Source organism: Bison bison, unplaced genomic scaffold (genome assembly GCF_000754665.1).
Source record: "Bison bison bison isolate TAMUID 2011002044 unplaced genomic scaffold, Bison_UMD1.0 scf7180017864271, whole genome shotgun sequence".
Taxonomy (NCBI): domain Eukaryota; kingdom Metazoa; phylum Chordata; class Mammalia; order Artiodactyla; family Bovidae; genus Bison; species Bison bison.
In genome coordinates this window covers 851,783-874,740 of record NW_011494843.1, presented here as the reverse complement: position 1 = coordinate 874,740, position 22,958 = coordinate 851,783, and the positions used below count along the sequence as shown (strand labels likewise).

The 22,958-nt window shown below is 34.6% G+C and overlaps 1 protein-coding gene across 1 annotated transcript in view; it reads right to left on the bottom strand.

Moving 5' to 3' along the window:
• The window catches only part of NEGR1 (neuronal growth regulator 1), a 1,042,362-nt gene that overhangs the window by 606,773 nt on the left and 412,631 nt on the right, over positions 1-22,958 (bottom strand). The window lies entirely within an intron of this gene.

The following is a 22,958-nucleotide window of genomic DNA, read 5'->3' as shown; positions in this document are numbered from 1 at the left end:
GTACCCTACACAGCAGGATTTATTCAACTCAATGGAAAAAGACTAGCATTTCTCAAGACATGTTGATTAATGAAAGCTCCTATTAAAGGTACTAATTAATAAAAGAAAAGTACAATTTCCCTTGGATTCAAAGCTAAATTGTGTGCAAATGATATTCCTGTGAAGGGATTGGCCAGCTACCTTCACAGCTGTCTTTTCATTGTATCACAAAGTTCTAAATTTGACAGAAGAACGTTCAAAAGCACATAGAAAAAATAAAAAATTCAGAACCTCATACAACCTCCAAGCTAATTTTGCATACAAAAAGAGCTTTGATATCCTGGTTTCAAGCCCAAAATGAGGTAAGGAGAGTAAAGCAGAGATTAAACAGAACAGAACAAATTCTATCCCCTCAGCCACTTGCCTTTGTTTTTAAAGTGTTCTCTTCTTAACGTGTTTCCTGCCAGTTATTCCTTAGATAGTATAATAGATATGGATATATATATGAATAAGGATATAGATATAAATATACACATATATTTATATAAGTATTTGTAAGTCATACAATTACATAATGTGCAATATTCCCTAGAAAATAATATTATATATAATATTATGATTGATGATATTTTGAGTTACCTTTTAATACTTCTGTGGCAGAAGGTACTCTGGTGCAGAAACACTTATTATCTTTTTGTTTTGTCATGTGTAGGGCATGTGTGACTTTGTCAAGAGAAATCCACAGAATTAGCAATCTGTCCAAAGATCTTCTTTATTAAGTGAAGCACTCACACTTACAGATGGTGACAATTATATTTTAACATATATTTAAAGAAATTTCTAAGTGATAAATGCACTTGTGCAGGAAACAATTCAATATTACTGTGTAGACAATAATATACTACTACCAGTATGACCTGTCAGTTACTATTCTAAGCACATTATATCTACTTCTCTTTCAATCTTTACAACATCCATTGTGATAGGTATCATCAAGTACTATCATTTTGTCCATTTTTAGAGAGAAGGACATGAGGTACAAATAAGTCATGTAAGTTACAAATGATATGCTTATTGAAATTTGTAATGCATGGCATTAACTTTATTATGACATAATTTCATTTAACCTCCAGGAATAAGTATATAATACTAATGACATATGTACACTTATTTTTAGAATGGGAATTATGTCATGCAGAGACATTACTTTGCCAACAATGGTCCAGCTAGTCAAGGCTATGGTTTTTCCAGTGCCCATGTATAGATGTGAGAATTGGACTGTGAAGAAAGCTGAGCACCAAAGAATTGATGCTTTTGAAACTGTGGTGTTGGAGAAAACTCTTGAGCATCCCTTGGACTGCAAGGAGATCCAACCAGTCCATTCTAAAGATCAGTCCTGGGTATTCGTTAGAAGGAATGATGCTAAAGCTGAAACTCCAATACTTTGGCCACCTCATGTGAAGAGTTGACTCATTGGAAAAGACTCTGATGCTGGGAAGGATTGGGGGCAGGAGGAGAAGGGGACAACAGAAGATGAGATGGCTGGATGACATCACCTACTCGATGGATGTGAGTTTGAGTGAACTCCGGGAGTTGGTGATGGACAGGGAGGCCTGGCGTGCTGCAATTCATGGGGTCACAAGGAGTCGGACATGACTGAACTGAACTGAACTGAAAGTATATTTTAATTTTTAAATAGTACATTTTTACCAAAAAACCCAAATAATATTGATTTCCTATTTTGTGAAAGAAAAACAATTTCCTATATATTTTATTCTAGCACTTCTTTGAAATAATAAAGGTACTTTAAAAATGTATTGGACAAGAGATTGAAAGTTATGAGCTACTATCTAATTATAACACCAAATTCTCAAACATACATATTTTTAATACTGTAAGTCAGAGAAAAGAATACTGAAAATAATGAATGTTTGAAAAAAGGTTTTCTTTGTTTTCTCATACATTCTATATCTAATTCCTAAAAGATGTGAACTTTAATAATGATCAAGCAATGGCATAAATGCATATCTTTGTCTTAATTAATGCACAATTTATAATAAGTCTGTACTTTAAAAAACATATGTAAGTATATATACATACTTACATATGTTTTATACTTATATATACTTATATATGCAATACTCAACATTTTAAATGCCTAATGTGAACATGAAGTCACTTAGTCATTTCCGACTCTTTGTGACCCCATGGTCTGTAGTCTACCAGGCTCTTCCGCCCAAGGGATTTTCAAGGCAAGAATACTGGAGTGGGTTGCCGTTTCTTTCTCCAGGAGATCTTCCTGTCTCAGGGATTGAACCTGGGTCTCCCACATTGTAGGCAGACGCTTTACTGGCTGAGCCACCAGGGAAGTTACTAGGCCAAGTCACCAGTGCTTCCCTGGTGGCTCAAGCGGTAAAGTGTCTGTCTTCAATGCAGGAGACCTGGGTTCGATCCCTGGGTTGGGAAGATACCCTGGAGAAGGAAATGGCAATCCACTCCAGTACTATTGCCTGGAAAATCCCATGGACAGAGGAGCCTGGTAAGCTACAGCCCATGGGGTCGCAAAGAGTTGGACACGACTGAGCACACTTTCTTTAAATTCCTAGAAGTTCATCAAATATTGGTTTTGTATTAATCTGTAAATTCCAAACACTTAAATCACTCATTTTAACTTGTAATTAAACCATATTTTCCATAATACTATAAATTGCTTTATCCTTTTTCTCTCCATTGTCTCATTTAAGTCAAGCTTCCATGTTAGCCTGTCTATGTTTAGAAGAGGTAATCACAAGGGGAGTTTTACATTTAGGGTGTTTCAATACATTATTTATAAACCACTCAACATATGAATTAAGATTCATTCAGTAAAATAGGCATGGATAGAGTAATACTGACTAAAGTAAAAAAGTCTTAGTGCAACATACTGACATTTTTGGACTATTACTAAAAATTTAATTATGATCATCTTATCTTATTAATAATAATAAATTCCATTTTCTGAATGAAATGATGACTAGGTTAAATGGTATGGAAAATACATTTATATGATCTCATTTAATACAAAAACATGAAAGTAGGATGGATAAAGGATAGAAAAGATAAGGCGCTACCTATTTGAGAAGTTAAAAACTAGCTTTGTTCAAAGCTGATACAAGAATCAGTAATCAGATTGGGAACTTTTTTTTTTGTTTCTACTTTTTACATTTTGAATTCAACTAAACCAGCTTGCTTTCTCCCACATGGACCTAAGTGTGAGATATTTGGATCTGGAAGGGCTTCGGGAGTTTTGTTAACTGGCAGGTGCTCTGAACCACTGTGGGGAGAATTCTGTCTGCAGTGCTGTCTCCCTGGCAGCTGCTTCCTGGAGAAGTTGGACTTTCACCTGAGGAGCTTTAAAAGGAATGAACACTACATTCAGAATGCAGGTGGGAGGTGTTTAAAATAGCAGTATCAGAGAAGGAGAATGCAGCCAGGTCCAGAGAAGCGACAGAGATAAAGCTCTAGGGTCCAGGCAAGTCTCTCTATACCATCTTCTTAGGGATGGAGCCTCATATAGATGCCTCACTCTTAAACAAGGGAACAACAACAACACACACACACACACACACACACACACACACACACAGAACTCTGTACCCAAAGCAATATAAGCAATTCTAGTGCCCTCCACCAAACATCTACTTCTTTCCATTAAACATCTTTGTGTTTAAATCATTTGCAAAGTATTCTATTTGCATATAAATACAGATGATAAAATAAGAAACATAACAAATGGATATACAGAAATGTTACAAACTCAACTGTTTTGTCAAACTAAGTATATGCTACTTTACAGCATCAATAAAAGCAAAAATAATTATTCTCTGTGTCTTTGCTTATGTTGACCTTTAAACTATCTACTGGTCACTGATCGAGTTTTCTTCTTGCCTTTTTTTTCCTAATAAAAAGTATTCTGTGCACAAATTTTATTTTATGAATAAAGAATGAGTACATAGCACAATTAATTAAAACCAGCCTTGCAATCATTAACTAAAGTAGCCATTAATCCATATTTATCTGTCCTCTCTTGAGAAAATTGACTAAGTCATATTTCAATATGAGGTATGCCTTAAAATACAAATTAGGCAATGTATCCCAGAGAGAAAATAGTGTACTTTTTTTTTAATCTGCTTCCTGCAAACAAATTTGTTTTCTCAAATTTGTTAAAAGTTAAAAATAATCTCAAATTAAAGTTTTGTTAGATCACAGGGACACATTATATGTCCTTGAGAGGCAGCGTAGTAGAGTGATCAAATTATAGTTATTGTGTGTGTGTGCGTGTATGTGTGTGTGCATGCATGCGCACACACACACGTGCACATGCTTAGTCATGTCTGATTCTTTGTGACCCTATGGACTGCACAGCCTGCCAGGCTCCTCTGTCCATGGAACTTTCCAGGCAAGAATATTGGAGTGGGTTGCCATTTTATACTCCAGGGAATCCTTCTGACCCAGGACTGAACTTGTGTGTCTGTGTTTCCTGCATTGGCAGGCAGATTATTTATGTATGTTGGAGTCCAAATGTTAATTTCTTGTGTACTAGCAGTGGGACGTAGGGCAAATTAATGTGCCTTAGTTTTCTCATCTATAAATTTGGATTTGTAAAATTATTTGACAAGATTGTTAGGATGTTTGTTAAATGTACCTGGTAAGTGTGTAATTAAGGGCAATTATCATCAATCACCTCCCTACAGTTAACTTGATGTTTAAAACAAAACAAACTACCACCATCCTCAATGACCAAAATCCCTTATGCTGTGAAATATAATTTAAAGGAAGAAAAAAGAGCCATTCAGAGTTCTGGCTTGGTAAGAGCAAAATGTTACTTATCTGCATTGTCATCCTGGTGCTGGTTCATGAGAAATAATTTTTATATAAATGAAGGTCATACCTTAAAGTACTCCTATTTTACCTTCCTTGAACTTCCAAATAAGCTTTTCCTTTTTTTTTTTTAATTTCCTCATCTTATAGGCAGAACATGTTAAGAAAAAGAGAGCTTCAGTGTTATTACCTTTTTTAAAAGTTATATTGAAACTTAAAACTTATGTTTTAGATATCAACTCCCTGGTTTATTAGCAATTACTTTGGGCAAGTAAACTCAACTCAAAAGTAACTATTAAAGCATTACTCACATATTTGCAAAATGGAGATAGCACCACTTATACTAAGTAATTCCTATTTTGGTAAAAGATTAAATGAGACTGTGCACAGGAGATAGATTTTTAAAGTTTTAAGGCAAAATATGTATATAAGTACTTTGTAATTATTATAAGGTTTTATGAGTTAGTTTCCCTCATAACTCTAGGACATGGTTATGCATCTCTATTTGCAGATTGCATGAGTACAGCGATCTTCCCAAACTCAGGGTGATGAAGTAAAGGTGAGCAATTGCTTTCTTTTTGCGTTTATGATCCATAAAATGATTTTATACACTATGTAAAGTATTGCATGCTTTTAAAATGTCAACTAAATTTTTTATCATAAGCTAAGTTCTTTGCAGAAATTATAATTTCTGATTACTATAAACATGGATATATTAAAATAAAAATGTTAATCCTCACTTTGAATGTGTTAATTCTCACTTTTAAATGCATCCAAGAATGTACATAACAGTGATACCAGTGATTTTAAAAAATTAAAAAAAGAACAAGCTCTGTCTTTAAAAAAATGCTACATTGTTTCTCTTTCTCCTTAAACTCATATTTTTAATCCACTTTTGTCATATAATTTGATCCTAATCTAATTTTAAAAATTAAAATCTATTATTGATACCTTATCTTCTACAGTATAATTAAATATGTAAATTGGCTATAAAAATTCATATGGCTGTTAAGAATCTAAGTAAAAAATATTATGGAGGAATTTACTTTTACAGTCATTCAGTTCAGTTCAGTTCAATCGTTCAGTCGTGTCTGACTCTTTGTGACACCATGGACTGCAGCATGCCAGGCCTTCCTGTCCATAACCAACTCCCAAAGCCTACTCAAACTCATGTCCCTCAAGTCAGTGATGCCATTCAACCATCTCATCCACTGTCATCCCCTTCTCCTGCCTTCAATCTTTCCCAGCATCAGGGTCTTTTCCAAAGAGTCAGTTCTTTGCATCAGGTGTCCAAAGTATTGGAGTTTCAGCTTCAACATCAGTCCTTCCAATGAATATTCAGGACTGATTTCCTTTGGGATGGACTAGATGGATCTCCTTGCAGTCCAAGGGACTCTCAAGAGTCTTCTCCAACACCATAGTTGAAAAGCATCAATTCCTCAGTGCTCAGCTTTCTTTATAGTCCAACTCTCACATCCATACATGACTACTGGAAAAACCACAGCTTTGACTAGATGGACCTTTGTTGGCAAACTAATGTGTGTGCTTTTTAATATGCTATCAAGGTTGATCATAACTTTTCTTCCAAGGAGCAAGTGTCTTAATTTCATGGCTGCAGTCTCCATCTGCAGTCATTAATAGTATACAATGGAACAAGTTATATACAATACATTTTGATAAATACTGAATTTTTTTATTTTACATAATTAATCATGGATATCTTAATATCATGGATATCTTAATAAGTTGGTTTTATCTATAGACATAGAGATAAACTTTCTAGCACAAATGAGGATACTATTTGCTTACATGAAATAGAGTGTAGAATCAATTCTGGGAAATCTTGTTTTTTTAAGTAAAACTATGAAATGGAAAGAATCCTGTTATAGTGATGCCACTCCACTTTTTTAACTCCATCTGAGTGATATGATTATAATAACCTATCATCAAAAACACTACCAAATCTGTATCTTTTACAACTCTATTATACATTCATATAGGTGTTCATGAAGGTGTGTTGAAAGCAAATTGGAAACTGCCTAAATTATAATAGAATTTAGCAGACTAGAATTATTATATCAACATTGACACCAATGTTTTATTTTTACAATATTATTTGTATTGGAGTATAGTTGATTAACAATGTTGTGTTAGTTTCAGGTATACAGCAGTGATTCAGTTATACATATACATATACACATTCTTTATTAGATTATCTTCCCATATAGTTTATATAAAATATTGAGTAAAACTTCCTGTGCTATACAGTAGGGCCTTGTTGACCATCGATTCCATATAAAGTAGTGTGTATATGTCAATCCCAAACTACTAATTCATCTGCTCCCCAACCTTTCCCCTTTGCTATCCATAAGTTTATTTTCAAAGTCTCTGAGTCTGTTTCTGCTTTGCAACAAATTCATCAGTATCATCTTGTTAGATTCAACATATAAGTGACATACTATGATATTTGTCTTTGTCTGACTTACTTCACTTACAGTGACAATCTCTAGATCCATCCGTGTTGCTGAAAATGGCATTATTTCATTTTTATGAGAGTAATATTCCATTGTATACACACACAACACATCTTTATCCATTCTTCTTACAATAGACATTTAGGTTGCTTCCATGTCTTGCCTATTGTAAACAGTGCTGCAGTAAACACTGGTGCACATGTATCTTTTCAAGTTACAGTTTTATCCAGATATACACCTAGGAGTGGGATTTCTGGATCACATGGTAACTATTTTTAGTTTTCAAAGGAACCTTAATACTGTTCTCTACAGTGGTTATACCAATTTACACCCCCAGCAACAATGTAGGAGGGTTCCCTTTTTTCCATACCTTCTCCAGCATTTACTCTTTGTAGACTTTTTGATGATAGCCATTCTGACTGGTGTGAGGTGATACTTCACTGTAGTTTTTATTTGCATTTCTGTAATGATTAGTGATGTTGAGCATCTTTTCATGGGTTTTTGGCCATCTCTATGTCTTCTAGGTCTCTATGTCTTCCCTGGTGGCTCAGATAGTAAAGTGTCTATCTACAATGTGGGAGACCCAGGTTCAATCCCTGGGTTGGGAAGATCCTCTGGATAAGGAAATGGCAACCCACCCCAGTACTCTTTCCTGGAAAATCCCATGGACAGAGGAGCATGGTAGGCTACAGTCCATGGGGTCGCAAAGAGTCGGACACGACTGAGTGACTGCACTTTATGTCTTCTGTAGATAAATATCTATTTAGATCTTCTGCTCATTTTTTGATTGGATTGTTTGTATTTTTGATATTGAGTTGCATGAGCTGTTGGTATATATTGGAGATTTATCCTTTGCTGGTTGTATTATTTGCAAATATTTTCTCTCAATCTGTTATCTCTCTTTTGTTTACGGTTTCATTTGCAGTACAAAAGTTTATTTAGGTCTTCTTATTTATTTTTTGTTTTTATTTTCATTATTGTAGGAAGTGTATCCAAAAATAAATTGCTGTGATTTATGTTAAGGAGTGTTCTTCCTGTGTTTTCTTCTGAAAACAGTTTTATAGCATCCAGTCATACATTTAGGTCTTTAATTTACTTTGAGTTTATTCTTTGTGTTTAGTGTTAAGAGAACATTCTAATTTCATTATTTTACATGTAGCTGTCCAGTTTTTCCAGCACCACTTATTGAAAAGACTGTCTTTCTCTAATGTATATTGCTCCCACCTCTGTTGTAGATTAATTGACCAAAGACGTATGGATTTGATTCTGGGCTTCCTATCCTGTTTCATTGCTCTAAGTCTGTCTTTGTACCAGTACCATACTGTTTTAATTATTGTTTCTTTGTAGTAGAGTCTGAAGTCAGGGAGCCTGATTCTTCCAGCTCCATTCTTCTTTCTCAAGATTGTAGAAAAGAGTGCAGAGATTAGATCATGTAAAGCTTTATGGCCCATTACATAAGAATTTGCATTTTGTTCCAAAGACAATGAGGTACCTTATGGCCAAGAAGAGAGTAGGTGGTTCCTAGAGTTAGGATAGTTATGGGTTAAGAGATGTTTTATAATAAATCTCTTTTGGGAACCTTCCTATACTGTTGGTGGAATGTCATTTAGCATAGCCACTATGGAAAACATATGGAGGTTCCTCAGAAAATAAAAACTGAGTTACCTAATGATCAAGCAATCCCACTTCCAGTTATATAAAACTCTAATTTGAAAAGATACATGCATCTCAATGTTCACTCCAGCACTACTTAAAATAACCCAACACAATGGAAGAAAACTAAATGTCCATCAATAGATAAATCAATAAAGAAGATGTGGTACATATACACAATGGAATATTATGTGTGCTCAGTCACTCAGTCGTATTCAACTCTTTGTGACCCTGTGGACTATAGCCTGTCAAGGCTCCTCTGTCCTTGGAATTTTCCAGGCAGGAATATTGGAGTGGGTTGCCATTTCCTCCTCCAGGGGATCTTCCTGACCCAATGGAATGTTACTCAGCCATAAAAAAGAATGAAATAATGTCATTTCAGCAACATGCATGGATCAAGAGAACACCAATATTTTATAGAGTCTCTTTGTTTCATTTCCTTTAGTTTTTATACTTTGAACTATGCTTCATGATATGATTCTGTATGTTTGAGAGATTTAGCAAAAGATGAGTCCAAAATCAAGAGGTAGGAATTAGAAACAATTCTCTCAGATCTATACTCTCTGGTAGGCCAATTTTAGATAAGAGCACATATGAAAATTTAAGTCAAAAATTCATTTAAAAATTATGTATTCCAATAAGGGCTTTTAAAGTCCTCATATAGCCTAAGGACATTTATATCATAGTTTGAAACTTTTTGATACCTGGCATGCTATATATTGTATCTTTTCCCACTATTAAACCATTTAACTACATATTTAAAGCTATCGGCATAGTTTCCTCTATCTTTTCTCCTTTTCAACCTTCAGCTTCTATCTGCCTAGGTATAGGAAAAATAGATAATTGAATCTATGTAAGAATTATTAGAATATTAGTTTACAGATTGACTGTAGTGCCCTGAAGATATTCTTCGTGAAGAACATGGACTTGTTGAATAATTGCTTAAAGAGTCTCACTTCTTTCTATTTCAAGTGTATGCTTAAAGTCACTGGAAATCTGAGCCCAGCTATATTAAAATTATCTATTTATCAGTAAATTAAAAATAATTAACTAGTCTCTTAAAACCACTGATAAGAATGTCTTAATTTGCTAAATGTTCTGAGTGCAATTATTTTTTTTTGTTTACTCAACACTAAAACACATTTGAAGAAATTTAGCCAATACCTATGTATTTTAAATATGTGTTATTAGTCTCTTCAGTTTATTTTCCTCCTCAGAACTCTAAAATACTTTATTTTTTCTCCATGACCAGTTCTTTCATTATTGTTAAATCTTTGCTGCTTCAAGACATATCTGTGTGCTTCAAAAGTTGTGTTTTTTTTGCATGTGTGTGTGTGTTGTGAGAGAAGGGAGGGAGAGACATATTCATTGTAAAATGCATAATAAATGAAAATGAATATGTATAATTACAAGAATAGTAAAGGATAGCAAAATCTGAATATGTAACCAACATATAATTTATATTATTTTTCATCTGAGTGCTTTCTTTACAGAAACTATCAGAACTTCTACAAATATTAATCCTTCTCTTGCTAGAGGATCCATCCAGTAGTCTCATCTAATGGACAGCTGACCCTGTCATATCTCAGTGTCTGGCTGGCTCAGGAAAGCAAGTGCCTCCAAGGAATCTAAAATTCTACTGTGATTTAGGAAAAGCTGAAATTTCAGCCATGACTTTCTCCTTTCTAGATTGCTACATATTTTCCTAACTTCATGACTGAATCATCTCCCAAGGTCAGAACTCTTGTGATATTAGTCACTACTTCCTTGAGTCACTATAAAAATCAAATGTGAAGAGTAAAGAAGAAAGCCATCACTATAATGTTCTCTAAAAACAGATTAACTGAAATATGGGGAAAATATTCATATGGTTTCTCTAAGGTAAATTTACATTGAATTCAGAACAACATGGGGTAGAATCACAGTTATTGATGCTGACTAGCCTTAGGAATCTGGGGACTGCTAATTTTTCTAAGCTTTCACATTTGATTCTTTAAAATGGGGATAGCAATATGTACTTGAAGAAGGTATTTTGTGAAGCTTAACTGAAATGTCTCAGGTGACAAGACTTAAACACCTCGCCTTAGGTGTCATTTCTTGAAGAGCCCTCCGTGACATCTGCTCCATGCCCCTAGACAGTTTTAAGGGACCTTTCCTAAAGCTTGCATTGCCTCCAGTGCATTAACTATCTTGCTTTATTGCCCTGCACTGTAAAATCCTTTGCTTGATTATATCACCCATGCTAAACTGTCAAAGATCTGACTGACTTATCCACTATGATGACCAGTAACAAGCACAATATCTATTACTGGTTCTTGCCTGTAGAATTCCACAGACAGAGGAGCCTGGCAGGCTACAGTCCATAGGGTCGCACAGAGTCGGACAGGACTTAAGTGACTTAGCACGCATACTTGCAGCACTATTACACAGTCAGTGTGTAAAAAAGCATGTGTATGTATTGAATAATATAATACCTGAAATAAGAGATTGGGCAAATATTCTATAAAAGAGAAGAAATCACATTCTTCTGGATATACCAAAAGGGTACAAAGAGTCCAGAGTAGGTTTAGTATTAGTACAAGAAGAAGCACTGGCATTCACCCTATTCCCACTATACTTTAGAGCTTTTGCTGCTGATTATTCTAAACTGAGACACACACACAAATCTCTGGATGGAATATATCATTTGGAGCAAACAGGAATGCCCACTGTTTATCAAGTTTGTTTTTACCTACCTGTGTAGGTAAAAATACAGTGATACTATAGGTAAAAGTATGGTGATACTATATATATCACTTAGTGAGGCCAACTTCTAGCTTTGATGAAAGTAGAACAAACTCCTATTTGTCTCAGAAAAACAAATGGAAGCCACTCACAAACACAATATATTTTTTTCTTAAATTTCTGGAACATGAGAAAAATGCTCAAGGGCTGGGTTAAGCAGATAGTAAGGTGAAGGCATGTAAAAAAACTAAATAAATGAACAAATCTTTGGTGAACATGAAAAACCTTGCTCATTTGGTCCTGATTTGATTGGAACAATATGATATTTTTAATTGTTGTCCTTACACATATAAAGATAGGTTTTTAAATTTTTATTTGATGATCTACAAACATACCCAAATAATATCCATACTTATCTTCTTCCTCCAGTAAGCCTTTCATTTCTCAGCAAAAAATAAATGTGTCACTCACTCTGCTTAAATGTATCTGCATTTTTGTGCAAACACACTAGCAGTTGCTTTTAGTATAATCTGTAGTTAACATAATAAATATTTGGGGAATGTAATTAAATGTAATAAATACACCGTCATGATAAATTAGAGAAGGACATGAAGAAGAATGGAAATTGAGTGCTTTCTAAAATTAGAAATTTTAAGTTTGGTACCTCCTATAATTTTAAGGGTTACTACATTTGAAATTCTTTTTTATTATTTCATCCTTGAAGACCCTGTTTTATTCTTGAAATGGTTTCTATGTAAGACACTTCTTAAGCGTTTACAATTCTCTACCTTAAGCTATTAATCTCTCACATAAAGCTGTCAAAATCTTTTATGAAAATCGAATTGCACTATATCCACATTTCTTTTCACAGCGTGTTACATTCAAGCATCCCAGCAAGTTAGTTAAGCACAAACTGCCTTGTAAAAATCATGTTAGAAATACAGCCACACTTTCCCTACTGCCTCTTCTGTTACTAACATTTCACAATTGTCTTTGCAATCAATATTGAACATACAGGACTATTGTTCCCTGGCTTGCTTGTCTCCTGAGTTGTAGTTTACCACAACTCGATTCTTATTCAAAAGGACTTCATGGATGTCATACTACATTTACACATGAATCTTTTTTCTCTCTAATTGGACTCTAATTATGAGCTTTTGAAAGAAGCTAATATATCTTTCTTTCTGTTTTCTTTAAAATACGGGTTTATCATAAGTATGTCTTCAGGATTTCAAATCAACACTGCACAATTCTTTAAAGGCCTACCTTATATTTTATGTACTTATTACAAAATAAAAAAAAAGATGGATTGTAAAATAAATATAGGGCTTTATGGAGAGCTAATAGATTTTAAAGTGACATTTTACGGAGTTACATATAATGAATGGATTTAATTTCTTTTGAAACACACATGAGTCCAATAATTAAAGGAAACTATTTTTGGCAAAGTATACTTTTGATTTTTGCCAAACTTCAAATTGTCTTATAAATAATGAGAAACATTTGTCTTTCATCTTGAGCAGTGACTGAAAGTCATCATTATCTAACAGATGCTCAGTGACCCTTGTGAAACCAGGTGGTCATCCCAATCAGCTATTAATGGGCAGGCGGCTATGGCAGGCAAGTCACCAATATAACCACCAATTAAATTTCACTTTGTATTTGACAGAAAACAAGGTGAAACTGAGATATACCTATCTAAAGTTACTGAGAAATAACCACACTTCAAAATGAATTCAAGACTTTTATTTTGAGATAGTCTGAGTCAATTTCCATTTCAATTTCTTCAATAAAGTAAAAGGCAAAACAAAAACTCCTTGCTTTGAATAAGCTTATGATCAACAATGGAGGATATGCAAAATATTTATACCAGGACAGATGTGATAGAAGTGCTCTAAGACACTTAATGGTTTATAGAACTTTAAGAGAGTTGCCATGATATCTCACTGCATTAGAAGAATTAGGAAAACTACCTTGAGATACAGAGATTTGAGACAGTTCTTTACAGACAGGAATCTTTTAGAGAGTTAGAAAAGGGGATGAATCAGCGTTGTCAACAGAACAGTTCTCGGCATGAGAGATCAAGAGAAGCACAGGGAGAGAAGTACAAAATAGGAAATGAGGTTTAGTAGAGCATGCAATCTGATATGATTGAATAGGAATGTATGAAAAAGGGGAGAATAAAGTTCCAAAATTCATCGGGAGGTGAATGATAGATTTCATATGCTGACCAGTGAATTTTGGAACAATTTCAGTAGGTAGTAAAGATGTTTTAGAGTAGATAAGGGATATCTTTGAAGGAGTTAGGAGGACTTTTTATTATATTATTATATCATATGAACTGGATAGTAAGCTAAGTGATTTCATATATTCTATGCATTATAATTCTCAAATATATATTATTATCCCTTTTTATACTGAAAAAATAGGCTTCAGAGCTATTAATAACTTTCCCAAGGGAGGAGAATCAGAACTACTTTTAATGTTCTACCTTCAGTCATTCAGTCATTTTCCACAAGAAGTTATTAAGCTCCCTACTTGTTTTCAGCATTTTTGACAAGGGATACAGAGTTGGAAATATATGGTCCAGAAATTCTAGAAATTACCAGAACAGCAAGGAGACACAGGGGTAAACAGATCATAAAGATATACTGTGATGGGTAATATAATGCACATAGGTAAAATATCCAAAGAGGATTAAAAAAAGGAAAGCATAAATCCTCCTTGTGTAGTCTGAATTGAGATGAGGATTCTTAAGCCAGGCAGAATATTTAGTTAGACGCTATGATCTTAGCCTGAAGTTGTGACATTCTTGATTGACTTGTCAACAAAGAAAATTCAAAGGAAAAGACAGATAGGGGGTCATGGTCGAGGTAGAAATTTTGGTCTTCAAAGAGATGAGAGATCAAGTTTAAAAAAAAAAAAAGAGCAAACAGATGGCATTCTTTCTAACTGTATGCATTTAGATATCTCAAAAAAGAATACAAATACAATTAAATCTAGGGAAATTAGAATAAGGACTTGGCTTGAGGGCAGAGGTAATAAATTACTTTCTTTAAGATGTCGCATTTGAGGCACTGTTGGCATCACCAAGAGGAGATGGTCAATACATAATTATAAATGCAGTGACTGGGAAAGAGGCACTCTTGGAGATTTTTTTACAATTTATGTGAGTATGATCATGCTGCTGGTGGTGGTGGTGGTTTAGTTGCTAAGTCGTGTCCAGTTCACATGACCCCATGGTCTGTAGCCTGCCAGGCTCTGCTGTCCATGGAATTCTCCAGTCAATGATACTGGAGTGAGTTGCCATTTCCTGCTCCAGGGGATCTTCCCAACCCAGGGATCAAACTCACGTCTCCTGTATTGAAGGCAGATTCTTTACCCCTGAGCCACCTATGGGAATAGGTGAGGGAAAGGACAGAAACTTGGAGATACTGAATATTGTAGTATTGAGAATAGTAGGAAAATCATATTCAAACATGAAAGCCAAGGAAAGTTTTACCAAGAAGGGGTATTTTTTGTTTTTTTAATTTTCTAACATTATGAAGAAGTCAAAAGAGGAACTGAAAAATATAACCTAGATGATTATTTCTCAGTAGCATTACTGAGAGAAGTTTCAGTGGAGAGGTGATGATGTAAGGATGTAAGCCTTTCAGAAGGTTTTATTGGAGAAGAAGAATCAACAGAAAAATATAGTTTCATCAGTGCTCAATCATATTCTTTTTATAAGAACTAGATGCATGACCTTTTAATAGCATTCCCAATCTTCCTCCTTTTCAATCTCACTGAATTTTGATGTTTCTAAATATTCATCCTTTAGTTTACTACTTATATATAGAAGGCTTTAATTAGAGATAAAGCTGACCAAATAGATGATCTTGTGCATCCCTTGAAACTGGAAATCACAAACTCCCTATCTGGTCATTGTTCAACTAGTAGGTATCACTTAATTGACAACAATTTTATTAAAATAAAAAAACTAACATTTTTGTTTTAAAGCTTCTTTAACATCTAATCAATATTCCTATTCTCAAAGTATTATAATTTCCATATCCTTTATTTCTATCTCATTTAACTAATTTGGATAATTATAAATACATGGATTTAGGATTTAGGACCAGCATATGACACTGTTTCTTACTCATTTAGGAACTTAAAAGATAATAATGGTTAGATAGTTTGTCTTCTCCTCATTATATTTTTAATTATTGTGTGCAGAGGGGTATTTTTAATCATTAAACTCTTACATTTCTCCCCATTTCTTACTGAAATAAAAAAGTTACTTTATAGTCAGCTATATATATGGGTATATTTGAAGAGCAATGACAAATCAAGGAAGGAATAATTTACCTTTTTTTAAGAAAAAGGGCTTTCACATAAATTGATTTACTGCATACTGATTATCATGAATCCAACTTCTCTATCTTCCTGAGACATCATACAATACCGTTCATAAATTTAGGCTTTGAAAAGTTGAATGAGATTATTTTAAAGTTGTTTGGATATAAGCCTAAATAAAATGGAAGACGCTTACAAAACCTTGCTGACCTAAGCAATTACTGGGATAATTCACATAGATAATAACTTCACAACTAATGAGAATTAAATTGAGGATGAGGGAAGTGTTGGAATAATCATCATTTTTGACGATCTATACTTTTCTCACTTCCAGAAAGGAAATTGGAAGAACAAAGATATTAGAAACAAAAATCCATATAAGCACATTTCTGAAAATACACAGTGCAAGATACAATGAATTCTAATAAAAAGTATTACTATCTTATATTTGTCAGTCATAGATAGTAGATGATCAAGTGATGATTACAATCTTTTCATCATTAGTGATATTCTAAACACTAATCAAATATTCAAAAGTACTTTATAAAGTTGCTGCTATTGCTATATTTTACAGAATAAGATGAGTCCTAAGGAAATTAATAGTCCAAAGTTAAAAACTAGATATAGTAAGAACAGGGATTTGAACTCAAGGTCTAAATGATTCCAAATTCCTCGCCCTTTCCACCAGACTCTCCAGACTAATACAAACGGTAATTTTCTAAAGAATCTTTCAGTTTACCTATATGTCACTAAGCAGCTCTTCTCTCCTAATACGTTACAGGAAATTGCCTAAATGTGGCCAGGAAATTTTTTAAAAAAACAACAGCTTTTTGTTTAGGCCATGGTCAGATTTTGCCTGGGCCCAAAACACAGTAACAAAAGCGGGGGATGGACAAAAAACAACTACTGTATTGAAAGTAATTGCTCTTACATATTAGTGGATAATATCTTGAAAATTAACATTGCTATTTCCTTAGCCTATAGATACAAATGCAGTGAACTCAGAGCTCTGGAATCATCTGACAAAACAGACTGCTAACTCCCTGAAGGCAGCCTTGACCAAAGGTTAAACAGGCTTCCCAACAAAGCAAAGGAAGAAACTGTGGAGTGGTTCTATTCACTTATACACATGTATCTTACATAGACTTTCAAACTCTTTGTTTGCTCACTTTTTGGTACTCCAGACAGCATATTAAAAAGCAGAAACATAACTTTGCCAACAAAGGTCCGTCTAGTCAAAGCTATGGTTTTGTAGTAGTCATGTATGGATGTGAGAGTTGGACTATAAAGAAAGCTGAGAGCTGAAGAATCGTTTCTTTTGAACTGTGGTGTTGGAGAAGACTCTTGAGAGTCCCCTGGACTGCAAGGAGATCTAACCAGTCCATCCTAAAGGACTGATCATTCCTGGGTGTTCACTGGAAGGACTGATGCTAAAGGTGAAACTCCAAAACTCTGGCCACCTGATGCGAAGAAGTGACTCATTTGAAAAGATCCTGATGCTGGGAAAGATTGAAGGCAGGAGGAGAAGGGGATGACAGAGGATAAGATGGTTGGATGGCATCATTGACTCAATGGACATGAATTTGAGTAAACTCCGGGAATTGGTGATGGACAGGGAAGCCTGGCATGCTTCAGTTCATGGGGACACAAAGATTCAGACATGACTGAATGACTGAACTGGTACCCCAGGGACCATAAACACAGTCCAGGTCTTTACTCTCCCAAATGAACCAGTATCGGTCATTTGAGAGTTGGTCTAGATCAGTCATCTGCTTTAGCAATTTAGCACTGGAAATTACTAGAATCATGTTTATTAAAATATCCAAACCTCAGTAAATGCCAGCAACGGCACAGACCATAATACACATCTTTGATGTGAGTCCCTTTTGTTTGTTGTGGTTGAGAGCATGAAATTTAGTTTCTATAGATGCATCAGTTTAACTGTGCTGTTGCCTAGGAAAGAAAGGGCTTATAAAGAAATCATACTTCGGTATGTGCACATATTGTCTATACAGGACACTTGCTCTGTTTCAATAAATGAAGACATGCTAAAGACAGCATATAATGTCCATTTCTTTTCATTTGGGTTTACCAGGAAACCTTCTTCTTATATCACAAGAATATAAGTACATATTTTAGGAAGGCAGTGCTAATACTGAGTAGTTTGCACCATCAAATGATACGTCAACAAATTGATCTTTTATTTTCTGATTTATCTCCATACTGAATATGGCTTCAAAATATAAACTTGATTGCCAGCTCCTTGAGAATAAGGATTTTCTTGCTGCTAGTATATTAAAAGAGCCTAGCACAGTGTCTGACATCTACCCAGTGCTGAACAATTCTTGCACAGGTTACTATTTGAATAAATCTTCTTTCAACATAATTATCAATGACATAAATTACTAATATATATCATGGACTTCCCTGGTGGCTCAGTGGCAAAAAGTCTGCCTGCCAGTGCAGGAGACACAGGAGATACAGGTTCGATCCCTGGGTTGGGAAGATCCCCTGGAGGAGAAAATGGCAACCACTCCAGTATTCTTGCCTAGGAAATCCCATGGACAGAGGAGCCTGGTGGACTAGCTTTCATGGGGTACCAAAGAGTAGGACAAAACTTAAAGATTAAACAACAACAATCCATATATCATATCAAAGTTTATTAAAGGGTATGAAAAACACATCACCAACCTTAAGTAATAATGGTGAAGGAGCATCCTCTTACAAAATTAAATTTGCAACTTTCAATTTCTCTTTTAAGCATATTTATTGCTAAAGCTACAGATATTCTAAGGGTGGTGAAGAACTATTTCTATACATCAAAAAATAATAAGAAATAAGTAACTTGATTAGTAAAAATTTGCTTTAACAGTCAATATTAAAAAGGAAAATCAATTTTTTTTTAACACTGATACTTCAAAAGCTATACAGGCTTTGTAAAATTCTCTGTCAGTACATGTCAGGTACATCAGCAGGAAATATCCCTGTTTTACCTTCTATGCATCTTAATGGTCAGCAAAGTTTACTTGGTCTAAATTCTCACTGCAGAGCATCTGAGATTTGTAGTAACACAGCCTAGGAAAAATAGCTTGAAAATAAAATCTGAAAACCTGGACTATGGTTTTTATTCTGCTACCAACTGCTTATAAGGACTTGGTCTCTGAAAACCTCGTTTGCCTTATCTATGAAGTAAAATAAGCATTTTCCAAAATGGGTTACATGGAACTATTTGTGTGCATAAAAACTAATTAAAATAATCAGGTTTCCTTATTGCAGGGACTCTCAGAGCATTTAGTATATTAATGTCAAAAAGGGCTCTGCCACAGAGGTAATCCATAGGTATTCCAAAACGGATTTGTCTCTGAAGATGGTATTCAAGATTAATCATGTGAATTAGTGTTCCACAGAGAGCAGAAAGGATGCTAAACTGAAAGCCACACCTATATCCTAGTGCAAACTTCAGTGAGCTTCGCTTTGTCCACGCTGGCTCATTTTGAGGCTTAGTCTATAGTGCAGAAAACTAAACACAAAGTAGCCATAGTACAGGATTAAATTCAAGGGTAAGCAAGATATCATCAGATTATTTACTCTACTTGGGTAATCTGAGTCTCTAAAACCCAGCTTTATAAATAAGCACTAAAGTTACATAAACCAATTCTTGGTGGAGAATTTCACATAATACAAAAATGGACTGAAACAAATAGATATAAAATCAGGGTTTCATGGGTAAATACAAATCAATACACAGTGATTCATGATCAGTGAAAATAACACTGTTGAAGATGTATAGCAAGAGAATGCTTCTTCTTTTTTCTTCAGTTAGAGGAATAAAGCCTATACTAATTAAGCTTTTGGTAAAACAGTGTAGTATATGTGGCCAAATATTTCTCAATAATCACTCAAACGATAATTACAACTCACATGCCAATTGGATTTTGGAAACAATTCAACACACCTACCTATATTCACTGGTACTATAAAATTGTTTAACATAGACCAAATGTTCATATGAATAAAAACTTACTGCTAACAAATCAATAAGGCCCCTTGCCATTAGAGAACTTATAGACTTTCCTTACCATTTTACCACCATTCTAGGCACTTTTATTTAATTAATTATTCTAAAATTCTACATTGATTATGCAACTTTGTGCTTAATATCATCAAATAGCTCTTCATTGCTACAGAATTAAGTTCATAGGCATTATTCCAGAATTAAAGATATTTTATAATATGACCTCTAACTACTTTCTAGGCTTCCCTAGTAGCTCAGTTGGTAAAGAATCTGCCTTGAAATGAAGGAGACCTGGGTTCAATCACTGGGTCAGGAAGATCCTCTGGAGAAGGAAATGGCAACTCACTGCAGTACTCTTGCTGGAGAATTCCAGGGACAGAGGAGCCTGGCAGGCTATAGTCCACGGAATCACAAAGAGGGCAAATAACTTTCACTTTTCACTTTCAACTACTTTCCAGATATTTCATCTGCAACCTTCCAATATGACTGTTTGGTAATAGACATTTTTTTTTCTGTCTTTCATGAATATTCTTATTAAATTGAGCCATTAATGATAATTTTTTCTAAAATATCCACATTGTATTTATCATATTTTAGAACCTCATCTATCCTGTAATGTCTATTATAAATTTCTTCTTTCTATTATAAATGTCTATTATAAAGTTCTCCTTTATCATTCTAAATTAATAAGGTTTTCACAGAAGTGCATGTAATTAGTATAGGTCATGAAGGACCTTTTTAACATTTTCTGTTTGTCTACATCTCCTGAGTACAACTGTAGCATTTTCATGACAAAATTGTGAGGTGCAATTCAATGCCTCTAGCCTTCTCTTTTTATTGTATTTTCCCACTTAGGGATATAATTTCCTTTAGCACCTACATCTTCTAACTTTCTAATCCCTTTCTCCAAAATGAGAGATAACAGGTTTCAAGATGTATATTTATTCACATCTGTATGCTAACTTAACCAGACATTTTCACATTTAAGCCTAACTTTTAACTGGAAAATGAAACTTTTGTCTCCCTATAAATCAGTCCAGACAAAAGCTATGAAATAATGGAGATAAAGAAATGACAAAGAGGAGACTTTCTTATAGTCCAGGGAATCACATTACTCCCAAGACTGTCTGATATAACACTGATTCATCACTTTCAAAATTTTGATGAGTACTTAGTCTCACAAACGTCAGGGGCATCAATTCACAGAATATTAATCTCCCTTTAGTCCTATACTACCACTACAAGATCTAATTAATCTTTTAGGACCAAGCTTTTTGGTCATAATGTTGTCATCTATATGAAATTTTCCTTAATTCCTCCCAGACAGATTAAATGAATCCTTTATTGAGATTATCTCAGTATTTTTTCTTGTCTATAGCATTAAAATCTCACTCATTATGTCAATGCAAAGGACATATGACTACTGATTTTTCCCTCTCTGCCTGATCTAATGTGTTTGCAGTCATCTGTTATCATGTTTATAACGTGACAATTTATACATATAGTCAAGATCTCTCCCATGAATTCCAGACCTCTGGAACCATCTGATTAAAAAAAAAAGTGAACTAATCATTCTTCCAAACCCTGTATCTCTTCACCCCTTCACTATTTTTCAAGCTGGTAACACAACCCACTGGGTTAAACAACATGAATATATTTTTTACTCCTGCTACTGCTACTAAGTCACCTCAGTCCTGTCTGACTCTGTGTGACCCCATAGACGGCAGCCCACCAGGCTGTCCCATCCCTGGGATTCTCCAGGCAAGAACAATGGAGTGGGTTGCCATTTCCTTCTCCAATGCAGGAAAGTGAAAAGTGAAAGTGAGTCGCTCAGTCGTGTCCAACTCTCCGTGACCCCATGGACTGCAGCCTACCAGGCTCCTCCGTCCAAGGGATTTTCCAGGCAAGAGTATGGAGTCAGGTGCCATTGCCTTCTCCTAGTCTGTACCAAAATGGGGAATTTCAAATTTCAATCAATTAAACTTTTACAATATCTCCCCTTCCTGACATATCTTTTTCCACAATGTTCCTTAATGGTTGAAGTTATGAATTAGGTAAGTTATTTTATAAACATGTATGGCAAAGAATTTTAAATACAATATTAACACATGCTCATGCTAAGAATAATTTTCTGTGTCTCTGGAGTCTGATCTATTTTTGGTCTAAATAAACCTAATTTGGGTTTCTCTGGTGGCTCAGACAGTAAAGGATCTGACTGCAATATGGGAAACCCAGGTTCAATCCCTGAGTCAGGAAGATCCCCTTGAGAAGGACATGGCAACCCACTCTAGTATTCTTGCCTGGAGAATCCCATGGACAGAGGAGCCTGGCAGGCTACAGTCCATGGCATCACAAAGAGTCAGACATGACTGAACACTAAAACCTAATAATTATGTTTGTCATCCTCTTAACATTGGTGTTTCTTAATGGCTTAATTACCAATGATTTATTTTTCAAGTTTTCATAGAGTTTTTAAGACTCATATCTATTTCTTCATATCTAATTCTTATTTTAATTATTTTCATGACAACATCCCATTAAGTGACCTAAGACATTATTTCTGACTGATACTTTGTGAAATGAAAACCTTTACACATAGGAAAACATTTTTTTTTTCCCAATAGTTTCCACAGATAATTTGAGTAAATAAATAAAAACCACAAAGCAGGATATAATCAAAAGATGAAAATTCAGTTCAGATTATATTGTATATTTTCTCTATCAGCTATGTAAAAATTATACATCATAGAAATGATATCAAGGTAAATTCACTTAGATAATCTTTGATCCCCTAATCTCAAACTAAGAACTTTTATAGGTAGGCACTAACCTCAGATATGCAGATGACACCACCCTTATGGCAGAAACTGAAGAGGAACTAAAAAGCCTCTTGATGAAAGTGAAAGAGGAGGGTG